The sequence below is a fragment of the Opisthocomus hoazin genome, chromosome 4 (genome assembly GCF_030867145.1).
Source record: "Opisthocomus hoazin isolate bOpiHoa1 chromosome 4, bOpiHoa1.hap1, whole genome shotgun sequence".
Taxonomy (NCBI): Eukaryota; Metazoa; Chordata; class Aves; order Opisthocomiformes; family Opisthocomidae; genus Opisthocomus; species Opisthocomus hoazin.
In genome coordinates this window covers 31,623,107-31,637,344 of record NC_134417.1, presented here as the reverse complement: position 1 = coordinate 31,637,344, position 14,238 = coordinate 31,623,107, and positions in this window count along the sequence as shown.

Sequence of the window (14,238 nt, the reverse complement as noted above, 5' to 3'; positions counted from 1 at the left end):
TAGTTTTGCTATTTCCTGCCAACATATGGCTCTTGTGCTAGCTTTTGTTTGCTCTCTTTCTCTCTGGCATGATTTTCCATACCCATCTATCTGCTTCACCCTGGAGTATAAAGAATACTGAAACGAAAGTATCTCTAAAAGCAGTATTACCAAACTTCCTTTCATGGTAGTTTACCAGTTTTAGTACGTCTCTTCTGCACTCCATGGAACCTGAAAATGCTTTTTTACACAGCCTTTCACCTTTTGATTACTGGCTCATATTCTGACCAGGTTGCAAGTTGCAAAATATTACCATTTCAGTTGTGTTACTTCACATAACATCATGTACAAAGCACAAACAGAAGCTGTTGCCAGCTATAATTGTTGTTGCCAAACAGAATTGCTGAATCGCTATGTGGTGGGTCTGTCTACCTGCTCCAGCATTACAAACATAACAGAGATAGGAGACATTCCACCCGACTTCCCACCAGCCAGCTGGATCATTGTTTGCAGGAGAAGATATTGGACCAAATATTTTCCTAACTAGTCCAGTCTTAGGCTCTGAAGAATGGGTTGCATTGTGGGTTTTTCTCACCAATCTCAACCGTTTCTCAGCTTTTCCATGCTCATCAAACTGGGGGTGGGGTGGAGTGGTCGTGGATGAGAAGGTGTCCCAGAAGGAGACTCGTTCATTTTGCCAGTTCATCCCATGGTTTTCTACACACCAGGCTTGAGGGAAATGCTTTTAATTTCCTGACAAGAGCTCCAAAAGACCATGACTGCACATGCTAGGGTGATCATGTCTCTGTCACAGTATGCGCCATTAGGCACTTCCTCAAGAACAAGCATGCACAGATGCTATGTGGGGTGTTGTAAGGAAATAAAGAAATATAACGCATATAGATTGGAAACATTACTCAAGAGTCATTATTCTTGCAATAATCAGTATTCACCTACTATCCTCAGTTCCATGCTCTTTCCATCAGGGACACAGGGTGAAAAATAGTAATACCTGATTACAAATGAAACAATGTAATAAAGTCTTATTAAAAGAAATCACCCATATTTTTTGCCAAACTCAATAACATCACTGACTTCACCATAACAGCCTGTCCTCTTCCATTGGTCTGATTTTCTTGCACTTTAATGTGCCTTTGTTTTCCTTAGAGTCCTGCACACCAACTTGAAAAATCATAAGAAACAGGGCCAGAAGAGACTTCAGGAGTTTGTCTAGTCTATGTCCAAATCTCATAACACATCAATACACTGGTATAATTTTGGAGAGATGATTACCTAAGCAGTTCTTGAAATCCTTAATTGATAAAAGTTTTAACATCTGCTCTGGGTAATCTCTTTTAATGCTTTGTCAACCTTACAGCTACCAAGCATGTTTTCTAATGCCACAACTGGGACTCCCAAATGTTATATCGAGAAATAAACAAGTGGTAAATTTCTAAGTAGAAATTATTTTTTCTCTGTCCTGTATGGATGTGGTTACCAAACAAGCACTGAAGAGAAAGAAACACTTACTTTTACCACTGTTTCTTGTAAATATATCTCACTGTAAGACACCATCTCTAGAGAAAACAAGAGATTGATTTAGTCCAGCCGTACTTTCAAACTGTGCCTGAGGTAGCTGAAGCTATGAGTTACTCAGTGCTTTCACAGGCAAATACTTAATGAGAAAACAAGGTTTTGGTGCATTGTGATTTAAGACATTTCTCAACCACTTCTGTAAATACATATGCTTTGAGACAAGTGCTTTCCAGGTAAGCCCTACAGGCATTCCAGGTGGAGCATCAGCATCTCAGAATGTCTCAGTTCTATGCACATGCCCCTGTGCACATTAGGCATTTCCAAATACAAGGCAAATCTAACTTTTTGGCCACAAGCATCACAGTTTAAATGACAGTTTTCCCTGCAGCCCTAAAAAGGTGCATTTAATTATCAGAGCAGGAACACAGGCATCAACCTTCAGGATTATAACAGGCAAGTAATAGCTTAAATAATTATGACATCATGGCATGAAAGGTCACATAAAATTACAGCACTGCCAAGACTACAGTGCCCTTGGGATTTGTTCACCAGATGTGGAAACCAGACAGCAGTGGAAGAAGATTGTTGCCATTTGAGAAGTTGAGATATTGCTATTAGCCTCAGCCTTGCATGCTGCTGAAAGAACAAAAGAGCAAGAAGAACAGCCTAGAGTATGAAATTAAGTAATAAGGGGTGGCGGATTGTGTTTTGCAGTCTCCACTCTTTTCCTCTGTTGCAGGAAAACAGGCAAGATCAGCAGTTGCAGCTACTCAAGGTGTGAAAACGTCTCTGCACAGGCCCCAACTGTGAATGCATTAATGCAAATATTTCAAAAAAGGGAAACAGCCTGTCTGATGCAACTTCTGTTCAATTCATGCGTTGTGTTACAGGGGAAAAAGAATTCTTGGCCATGAGCTGGCGGGGCTCATTGAGAGGGCTTTAAACTAGGTTCGAAGGGGGAAGGGGATATTGCCCAGCTCACTAGGGATGAGCCTAGGCTTGGAGTGCCAAGGCCAGAGGTGAGATTGACAGCCCAGCTCAAGTGTGTTTACACCAATGCACGTAGCATGGGCAATAAACAGGAGGAGCTGGAAGCCATTATACAGCAGGACGGCTACGACTTGGTCGCCATCACAGAAACGTGGTGGGACAACTCGCATGACTGGCATGCTGTCATAGATGGCTACAGACCCTTTAGGAAAGACAGACCAACAAGGAGAGGTGGGGGAGTTGCTCTATATGTGAGGGAGCAACTGGAATGCATTGAGCTTGGCCCAGGGGCAAATGAGGAACGAGTTGAAAGCTTGTGGGTTAGAATTAAGGGACAGTCTCACACGGGTGACATTACGGTGGGTGTATACTACAGGCCACCTGACCAGGAGGAGGAGGTTGATGAGGCCTTCTACAGGCAGCTGCAAGCAGCCTCACAGTCACAGGCCCTGGTTCTCATGGGGGACTTCAACCACCCTGACATCAGCTGGGAAGACCATACAGCTAGGCAGGCGCAATCCAGGAGGTTCCTACAGAGCATCGATGATAACTTTCTGATGCAAGTGGTGGAGGAACCAACAAGGAAAGGCGCGCTGCTGGACCTCGTGTTAACAAACAAGGAGGGACTGGTGGAGGATGTGAAGGTTGGAGGTAGACTCGGCTGCAGTGACCATGAAATGGTTGAGTTCAGGATCCTGTGTGGAGGAAGCAGGGCGATAAGCAGGATCAAAACCTTGGACCTCAGGAGGGCTGACTTTGCCCTCTTCAAGGAGCTACTGGGAGGAATCCCGTGGGCCAGGGCTCTCGAAGGCAGGGGGGTCCATGAGTGCTGGTCGCTCTTTAAACAACACTTCTTCCATGCACAGGAGCAATGCATCCCCCTGAGAAAGAAATTTAGCAAAGGAGGCAGGAGACCTGCATGGTTAAACAAGGAGCTTCTAGCGGAGATCAGGCAGAAGAGAAAGGTCCATGGAATGTGGAAAGAGGGACAGGCCACTTGGGAAGAGTACAGAAACGTGGTGAGAGCGTGCAGGGATGCGACGAGGAAGGCCAAGGCTCACCTGGAATTGAAGCTGGCAAGGGATGTCAAAAACAACAAGAAGGGCTTCTTCAACTACATCAGCAGCAAAAGGAAGGCTAGGGACAACGTGGGGCCGCTGCTGAATGAGGCGGGTGTCCTGGTGACGGAGGATGCGGAGAAGGCAGAGCTAATGAATGCCTTCTTTGCTTCAGTCTTCAGTGCTAAGACTGGCCCTCAGGAATCCCAGGCCCCGGAGGTAAGAGAAGAAGCCTACAAAGAGGACGACTTTCCCTTGGTCGAGGAGGACTGTGTGAGGGATCGCTTAAGTGATCTGGATGTCCACAAATCCATGGGCCCCGATGGAATGCACCCACGAGTGCTGAGGGAGCTGGCGGATGTCATTGCTGAGCCGCTCTCCATCATCTTTGAGAGGTCCTGGAGGACAGGAGAGGTGCCCGAGGACTGGAGAAAGGCCAATGTCACTCCAATCTTCAAAAAGGGCAAGAAGGAGGACCCAGGGAACTACAGGCCGGTCAGCCTCACCTCCATCCCGGGTAAGGTGATGGAGCAGCTTATCCTGGAGGCCATCATGAAGCAAGTGGAAGAAAAGAAGGTTATCAGGAGTAGTCAGCATGGATTCACCAAGGGGAAATCATGCCTGACCAATCTAATAGCTTTCTACGATGACATGACTGGCTGGGTAGACGAAGGGAGAGCCGTGGATGTTGTCTACCTTGACTTCAGCAAGGCTTTCGACACAGTCTCCCATGATATCCTCCTAGGGAAGCTGAGGAAGTGTGGGCTGGATGAGTGGTCGGTGAAGTGGATAGAGAACTGGCTGAATGGCAGAACTCAGAGGGTTGTCATCAGCGGCGCTGAGTCTAGTTGGAGGCTGGTGACAAGTGGTGTCCCTCAGGGGTCAGTACTGGGCCCAGTCTTGTTTAACTTCTTCATCAACGACCTGGAGGAAGAGTTAGAATGTACCCTCAGCAAGTTTGCTGACAACACCAAACTGGGAGGTGTGGTAGATACACCAGAAGGCTGTGCTGCCATTCAGCGTGACCTGGATAGGCTGGAAAGCTGGGCAGAGAGGAACCTGATGAGGTTCAACAAGGGCAAGTGCAGGGTCCTGCACCTGGGGAGGAACAACCTCATGCACCAGTACAGGCTTGGGGTGGACCTGCTGGAGAGCAGCTCTGCGGAGAGGGACCTGGGTGTCCTGGTGGACGAGAGGTTAACCATGAGCCAGCAGTGTGCCCTGGCTGCCAAGAAAGCCAATGGGATCCTGGGGTGCATCAAGAAGAGTGTGGCCAGCAGGACGAGGGAGGTTCTTCTTCCCCTCTACACTGCCCTGGTGAGGTCTCATCTGGAGTACTGTGTCCAGTTCTGGGCTCCCCAGTTCAAGAAAGATGAGGAGCTACTGGAGAGAGCCCAGCAGAGGGCTACAAGGATGGTGAGGGGACTGGAGCATCTCCCCTACGAGGAGAGGCTGAGGGAGCTGGGCTTGTTCAGCCTGAAGAAGAGAAGGCTGCGAGGGGACCTTATAAATGCCTACAAATATCTGCAGGGTGGGTGTCAGGAGGATGGGGCCAAGCTCTTTTCAGTGGTGCCCAGTGACAGGACAAGGGGCAATGGGCACAAACTGAGGCACAGGAAGTTCCGTCTGAACATGAGGAAGAACTTCTTCCCTCTGAGGGTGACGGAGCACTGGAACAGGCTGCCCAGGGAGGTTGTGGAGTCTCCTTCTCCGGAGATATTCAAGACCCGCCTGGACAAGGTCCTGTGCAGCCTACTGTAGGTGACCCTGCTTCGGCAGGGGGGTTGGACTAGATGACATACAGAGGTCCCTTCCAACCCCTACTATTCTGTGATTCTGTGATTCTGTGAACTTCCTATGTCAGCTTAAGCAATAAAAAATAAACCTCATGATTTAAAGAAGAATCCAGTCTGTAAATTCATTTAAAAATCCATTATTTTTTCTTGTTTCCATTTTATTATCTGACTGCTCTTTACTCCAAGAGGAACACAGAATGATGTGCTGAGTTACCCAATGGGGAACTCTTCTTTCATTTTATTTTCAGGAAAGAGGCACTTGCAACTACAGGTAACTAATGTTGACACATCCACATGCATGAAAAGCAGGAATTAGGACAGGCTAAGTAAAACAGAAAGTTAAAGGATTCTGTGATTTGTCTCATGGCTGTTTGCATCCTGGATAATGATTACAAAAGCTTATATTTGCAGTAACTGAGCTTAAAATTTAATATTAATTACTACAGTCATCTCAAGCACAGACATGATATTCAGGTACGTTGTTGTTTAATTTAAAAAGAAGTCTTTTCTTGTCACTGACACAGAAATATCCTGTTGCCCATACTGCATATCAAATACAGAGACCTTACTGTCGTAAGATAGTCACTGGCAGATCTGAATTTTATATATGTCTGTTTCCAAAAATAATTACAAAAGGCTACATCCCTTACTTTAAATGCATAACTGATGGCACTAATTTGCACAAAGAACCTATGTAATATTACTTTTGCTGTGACTATATTTACTCAACTTTGTCTGCAGATTAAGTTCTTTTCACACTTACACAGTCCTGAAGAGTAAACTGCCTAATGGACAGGTGCATAATTTTTTCTCCTTCTGTCAGGTATCAGATGTTGCTGCTGGCTCGAAAGACCTATGAGGATAATTTATTGTTTCAGCTAACATTTGAGTTTGTCACATATTTAATGCATTTTCACAGGGATAACTTGCAGCCCTTTAAAATATCATTTCTTGAAGGTAAATAGTCACACATCCATATAACCTGTTGCAGCTGTAAGGCTGTCCTGGAGGCGGCAGCTGTGGATAGAGATCTCTCCCTAGAAATCCTAGAAGACTGGTGGAGGCAAAGGAGAGTTGAAGATACAGCAAATGGTGGATTTAGAGGACCAAAGACCAGGAGATATGCTCCTGTGCAAGAGCGGGTCTTCAGTAAACTCCCCCTCGCATATATCATGCATATTTATAACCTTGCCTACCATTGATGAAAAAACTGTTTTTAACATACAGCTTATATCCATAGAAACACAGCAATTAGTCTGAAAACACAACTGAAAGATACTTGTTCAGAAACTTTATCCTCTGTTTCAGGCTTTGTCAACTTCTTTCAACTCCTTTCTCTGCTGTACAATTGCTAAGCTTCTCAGAATTTCCCAGTTTATCTTGAACACAGTTCAATTTTTTTTTCTAAAACAAAACAAGCACTTGTTAATACACCTAGATAACTACCACTTAACAGTAAAGATTTCTTTCAGCCCATGTTCGTCAGGATACAGCTGTCACCATCTCCCTTGTAAATAGTACATTCATTATGCTGATGTGGTTTAACACCATGGCTTAAGTGTCAAGACAGGTGATACTTCAAATTGCAATTTACAAGTTGCCTTTAATTTTTACCAAGGTTTAAATTTTGGGGATGATAATTTTTGTATTTTACATCTCCTCAGGCTAAACTTTCCTGAAAATTTTCTGCCACTTTTGAGAATTAGAGAGGGAAAAACACATTCTCTCCCTGTTAAAAACTGCCTTCTTTATAGAGCTGTGAGTGGCTCTGAGGCAAGCAAACAAAAGACATCTTGTATGTGCCTTTCATAGTCCTTATGGGAAAAACAAAGAGAAGTTTGCATATTGTCAGTTTGTCATATTGTCAGGAATTTCCCTATCTATTGATAATAAGCCAGTCTTAGGATAAGCAGGGATTTTTTTTGTCTGCTGAGGGCTGGAATAATGCTGGACACAAGTCAGAGTTATACAATGAAGACGACTTGACTCTAGGAATCTCACCGTTATGAAAATAATGATGTAGACAAGTGCATGAAGGGAAAATCATTACATAATTTTATAGAGTCTGAAAAACTACATTCTGTTTCAGCCTTTATCAAAGGAACTGCAAGGAGTAAAGATGTGCAGATCAAATTTACCTTGTGTGGTCACTAATTGCGATCCTTATTGGCTGAGTATCTAATGGAAAATATTTCTGAAATTGAGATGTGGAAAAATTCTCAAATGATGTTAAATACTCTGGAAGTTGTGCTTTGAATACATGAATCGCTATTACATATTCCCTTGGAAAATGAGATATTCGGTGTTCCTTACTGGGTGCCCAAAATAAAAAGTTCTTAGATTAATCTCTCCATTTGCTTTTATATCTGCAAAAAAAGCTATCACTATCCATAGTAATAATAATAATAATAATGTTCTACAAACTGTGATGATGGCTGTTTTTTTTAAAAAAAAGTGAGATGGTGAAATAATTCAAACCCTTCTCTGAAAAGGAACTGATGTGCAGTAAGCAAGGCAGGGATAATATATAATGAAGGTGGCCAGAAAAGATCTTTACTGCTCCATGAGTGAGAAACTTCTGTCCATGTACTTGAAGGTCCCCAAGATAAACAGCGGAACTCAGTGACATATTGGCTGTATCATAGTACATGTGCACAAACACACAAATCAGTTTTGTATAGTAGCTCGAAGTCTGACATTGGCTAACTTAGGTGAGCTGGATTTTGTAATCTTGGTAATGCTGCTGTAACCTGATTTTGTGCATGTATTTTTTGCATGTGCAAAGAAAAATAAAAATGAAAAGAGGAAATGAAAAAAAAAAAGGAAAAGATAAAAAGCAAAATAAAAAACGAAAGGGAAAATAAGTGTAAAAAGAAAGAGAAAAGGCTTTTTCAGTGAACGCCACCAGGTAATACAAACACAGAATGTTTTCTATACAATAAGCTTAAAGTGTTGGGGAAGGGTGAGTTGCTTTTCCTCTACATTGCTGTGCTGAAAAGTCCTCTTTTAGAGCATTAATAATCCCATTTATTTAACTCGCAAAGGTAGGGGTTTAGCGGATATGATGTTCGTGTGTGGGTGAGGAAGAGAAAGGAGTATTCAAAAAGGCATCTCTTGTTTCTATGGTTTCCTCAGACAGGTAGAGGACAATTTCTAACCATCTGGTTTTTAATTTAATTTTGTGGATCATGAGACAAGTTTATCTGTAGACCGCCTGTTTGCAAAGAAAGGAAATTCTGTACTCTTTCCTTTCAGAGATTTGTAAGACTGCCTTCAGATAAATAAACTTCAAATGTTCCTTTGGATGGAAGTTGTGTTAATGGTGCCTTGTTCTGCAACAGTTGTTGCAACAGTTTGACAAATATTTAATGTCAAAGCCATGGTACAAAGCAAAGAATGTCATGTGTTTTTTTCAAGCTTCCAACCTTTGTTTTACAAAAAACGTAACTACAGGCACAATTTCTTTTAAAAACATACAAATACCTCACACTTTCCAAGCTCCTTTGAGTTGCTGAAGAAGTGGGAAAGGTAAGCTGTCAGGGTATGCAAAAATTGATACCGTGTTAAGCCGTGGTGAGACACTGGAAATACCCCCCACCATTAGTAACAGCATGCTTCATCCTGATCAAAGAAGATGGTATTACCCGCAAGAAATCTTTTATGGAATTGATTTACATTTGCTTTGGCTAAGTTATGGCTGACTGAAAAAAAAAAATCAAAGCACTTCTCAAATGTGTTATATATTCTTGTTCATAAATAACTGGGAAATAAAGTACGAGCAACTTACTTCTTTACTGAGAAGCACCAACGACTTGAGAACTTATTCAAAATGTCATGAAAAATTTTTCTGTAGTAGTATTTTAATGAAGCAAGCACTAAACTTTCAAAATCTGTAAATGTAACTGACAGTCACAACTAGTCTAGAACTGAAATGCTTTTAGGATCTCCACAAAGCTCTTTAGAAAGTAAAATTGAAGTTGCAGATTCAATGCAGGTACACTTCCCTTTTTTTATACATGAACACCCTCAAACGAGACAATAAGTTGATGCTCAGTCTCAGAAGTGCTTTTGATACTGTCAGAATATGTAACAAAAATAATTTAATAACATGTTTTATAGTAATTAAAACTAGCATTGATGTTAGCCTTCCCAAACATTGGAGAGTTTCAAATCAAGTTACAGGTCTGAGGATTCGTGGAAGGGTAGAGTCCCAAATATTTCTCAAACAGCTGCAAAGGGTGGAGGCAAACTGGAAAGAACTTTGTAAAAGTTAGTAAAGTTTGTTGAGACCAGCAGTAAAATACAAGATCAGCACCCAATAGTGCCTGAATAAGTACAATGTTCTCACCTCATCTTGTCTTCTGAATAAATAAATGGGAATTGTCTATAGTAAGACATTTTAAGAGGTGGCTTTAAACACTATAATCAGGATCATGCTGAACTTTGCTGCAGCTGGTATTTGAAAAACGTCACAGCACAGGAAGAAATTGTTAACCTCAACATTTCAGAAACAATTTCCCCCTCTTTCAGATGGAAAGCACGCCTGCAGAACTGTGCAAGGAAGGAATTTGCTTCAAAGATGCTGCCCTGTTAAAGGGCAAGCCCATGCTGTCAACTACAAAGTGGTGCCCTAGCCTACATCTATCTTAGGAGATAGAGCAGACCAGCACTGCAGATCTGAACAGTGTAACAGTTAAGTGTGGAGAACCTGGCATCCTCACTGTGCAGTTTTTAATATGTCACACTTGGGGACAGGGCATTCCCCACTCTTGGACAAGCTTCAGAGGGGTCCCAAAGGCCAAATGCCCACTTGTGACCGAAGCACACGTCTTCCCACTTAGCTTCATCCAGCAGGATGTTTACTACTCTCAGATATTATAACTTTTGCTGCACTGTATCCCTAAAGTAATATATTTGGATGTTAGAAGCCCTCCTTCAAAGTAGGTTAGCTATTTACAGACGAAGAACTGCTAAGAACTAAAAATATGAGGGTAGGCAGGAGGAATGCTATCCAGAGACACAGAAATGTTTTTGTGGCTCTCAGTGTCAGTTCAGTAAAGTGCAGACACGTAGAACAGGTTTAAGACACATTAGGAAAAAGTATTTTAATTTTTTTGGCAGCAACACCTGTTTCTATTCTGGCTCATAGGAAAACAGCAACTGTCTACACATGACAGTAGGTAAAACACTCAAAAATGCAGAAGTACTATTGCAACACACTGTGCTCTGAAGAACACTATGTCCTGTTGCAGACAGAAAGTGTAATTTTTTTTGCAGATAGTCTTCAGACAAGCTTCTGACTTCAAATATTTGATCTGACTGTTGTTAGAATAACATGGACAAAGCACAGCACCATCTCCCAGATGGAAATCTCTTTACTAATTTGGTTTAGTACAGGAAATTCAGTTCTTCTTATTAAGAAGAAGAACAAGCTCCTTTATCACTGTCTTATTCAGATTTTAAGTCTCCTCTTCCCAATCTGCCTTTTCAGAAACATCACTATTATGGTCTGCTGTCACACCAGCTTGGGCTGCAATGATCTCATATCCCAAGCAATGTTGAACCTCCTCTGGAACTCACTGGGTGAACTCCAAGAAAAAATTAAGGTGCCACAAGAATTGATTCTGATGCTTTCAATATGTGACCTTTGGCTGATCTTGATTTGTACCAATAACCCAGTCTTGTGGTAATGATATCCTCTTCTAAACCAGAAGTAAATCTCGTATATTGATCTTAAGAGGTAATGAGGGAGCCTGTTACTTAGTTTTGACCTGACTTTTTGGCCTCTGTGTTTTCCATCACCCCACCAGGTGCTCTGCACCTCGTCTACAGCTTTTTACCCACAGCTGCAGTACTAGAGGCTTTCTATCTAGCACACGTGCACACAAATCAGCTTCATAAAACTCAGTGTTTGTGCTGTAGAGCATCAGTCAGCAATGCACTGCTCCATTGTAGCCAAAGGGGTCTGGACAATAGATCATTTGTTTTACTAAGTAGGCAAACGAAAGGTAAATCTATGCATCATGTTTATCAGAAATATTTTCATAGTGTTTGTAAAATAAATTCCTATGAATATACAGTGGTATTTAGGAAGGAGCATTTTTAAATTTTTGGTTAATAGTGGCTCGGAAAGAATTTTTGTCTTAAAACAGAGCCCTTTCCAGAACTATTACTACTACAGTTATGACACCTGACCTTCCAAAATGCCAGTGGAGTGCTGTGATGCTCTAAACATCTGTGATTACGCAGAAAAATTAGTCTGCTTCTTTGCATCAGGAAGGTTCTCTTGAACCTTCTCTTGTGTTTACAGCACTTCAGTTCACATTGTTGAGTGGCCTTGGAGCATATCAAGTGGATTCCTTCTGGATGAAGCAAAGTCGGAAGACACGATCAACCTCCCGATCAAGGGGAGCCTCTTGACGAAGCCTTCTTCCTCCAGCTAAAAGAGGCATCATGGTCGCAGTCTCTTGTCCACTGGGAGACTTCAAACACACCAACATCTGCTGGAAAAGTAGCATGGCAAGCTGTAGGCAATCCAGAAGATTCCTAGAATGCATTGAGGATAACTTCTTGAGCCAGGTAATTGACACTCCTACACAAGAGGATGCAATACTGGACCTGGTGTTCACCAATCCAAATGAGCTCATCAGTGACATCAAGACTGGAGGCAGCCTGGGCTGCAGTGATCATGCACTGGTGGAGTTCACCGTCCTGAGTTCAGGTGAAGAGTAAAGTCAGGACCCTGAATTTTAGGCAAGCAAACTTCCAGCTCTTCAAGGAATTAGTCAGTAGGACGCCCTGGGAAATGGTCCTCAGGGACATGGGAGCAGAACGCAGCTGGCAGATCTTTAAGGATTCTTTCCATAAAGCACAAGAGCTCTGTACCCCCAGGTGCAAAAAAATCAGTAAAGGCAGGCAAGAGACCGGCATGACTGAGTCGAGACCTGCTGGTCAAACTAAAGGGCAAGAGGGAACTGCACAGGCACTGGAAGCAGGGACAGGTATGCTGGGAAGAGTACAGGGATGCTGCTCAGTTGTGTAGGGATGGGGTCAGGAGGGCCAAGGCGCAGCTGGAGCTGAACTTGGCAAGGGATGCAAAGAATAACAAGAAGGACTTCTACAGGTATGTCATCCAGAAAAGGAAAGTCAAAGAAAGCGTACCCCCTGATGAGCAAGACTAACAAACTTGTAACAACGGGTGAGGAGAAGGCTGAGGTATTCAACGACACTTTCACCTCAGTCTTCACTGGCAGCCTCTCTTCTCACACCTCTCGAATTGGATGGACTGCAAGACGGGGACTGGGGGAGCAGAGTTGCTCCCACTGTAAGGGAAGATCAGGTTCGTGACCACCTGAGGAACCTGAGCACATACATCTACGCAGGAAAAGTCAATAATCTTTTAATCTCCTTGTGTACTTCAGTCCCAAACATCAGCTCCAGTGCATGCCCACCTTTGGAAGATGTAGTCAACATTGGCATCTGGAGGTCTCATTCTGCCAGCAAGAGCTGACATGTGGCAACAGCTTTGTCCTCTGTCACTGCCACAGGTCAACAAAGCCTTGGGGTACCCTCATCAACATCATTTGGACTTCAGACAAAACACAGTTGGTAAAGATCGTCATGGTGACAAGTAACATAACGTGCTCCCCTGGTTTCTTTCTTATTTAGAACAGTTTAAAAGAGTTCTGTAGTCTTCCTTAACTGCAGATCCATTAAGAAAATAACAAAGTTAGGATGTTGCAAGTGAAAAGGCAGACAAATCATTAATATTTTCAATGAATCCGGGTCTATTAGCAAAACTCAAAAAGGGTTGAGGATCCAATACATGCTAGTAAAGTCAGAGACACACACCAATTACGGCAGGCTTTGTATCAGCCCCTTCATACACACCAAATATTTAAAACGAGACACTCGGTTTCTCAAGAGCATATCCCTCATATGTCAAGCATACGGCTAAGTGCTACACAGAACAATTCTAATAATACCTCTCCCACACTTGCCTGGAAGTAAAATGTGCCTTGTGTTACTTCAAGCCTGAGATGCTGAAAGAAAAAGCGGTCTGTCTTAAAAGAAAAAAAAAAAAACCAACTTTTTTCTCTGCAGATGGTCTGAGCAAATGGTGTCTGTCAGCTTCTCGGTAACAGAAACCAGATGCAGAATGGCCATCCAGTCCTGTAAGTTTGCCCCCATTTTATGCTGCAGAAATTACATTAAAAGAAATCTCTGGAATTGTTTAGAAATGATGTAACTGCCATCCAAACACAGATTATAACTCTTTCTTACTGTTCTTCCTGCTAATGCAATCATTCTTGGGTGGCTGTGTGGATGCATCAGACATAATAAAACACAGTAGAAATCGCTATTTTCTTGAAATACTTCAGCAGCTGTTACAAATGTAGTGCATTCTGAATGAAAGTATTAGATTGTGGAAAGAACTGAAACTGACTTTCTAAGCCTTTTTAAGGCTTTAGGTCCTTGAAGAGAAGCTGAAACACTTTGGCAACAGCATGCAGCAGACACAAAGGGCATTTGCTTCGGTGAGGAATGGTAACCAAAAATGGTTACTAATACTAGAAGCCCATTGGACAAGGTCAAGATTTTCCCTTAAAATATATCTATAATAAAACATAAAATAACGTAATGCTTATTTACATTGTGGATAAAGTGTAAAGGCTAGTAAGGCCATATTCTCATACTGTACTGTAACACTGCAAAATATATATACGCATATATAACCTAATATAGGCAACAGTTCTAAAAAAGTCACCTTACATCTGTACACCATAATTGAGTCAGTATGAAAAAGCAGCTTTGTTAGCACCAAGCCACTCCAATGGTTTTTAGGAACTGCCTTGAGCCTTCTAGTTCCACAGGGAAGG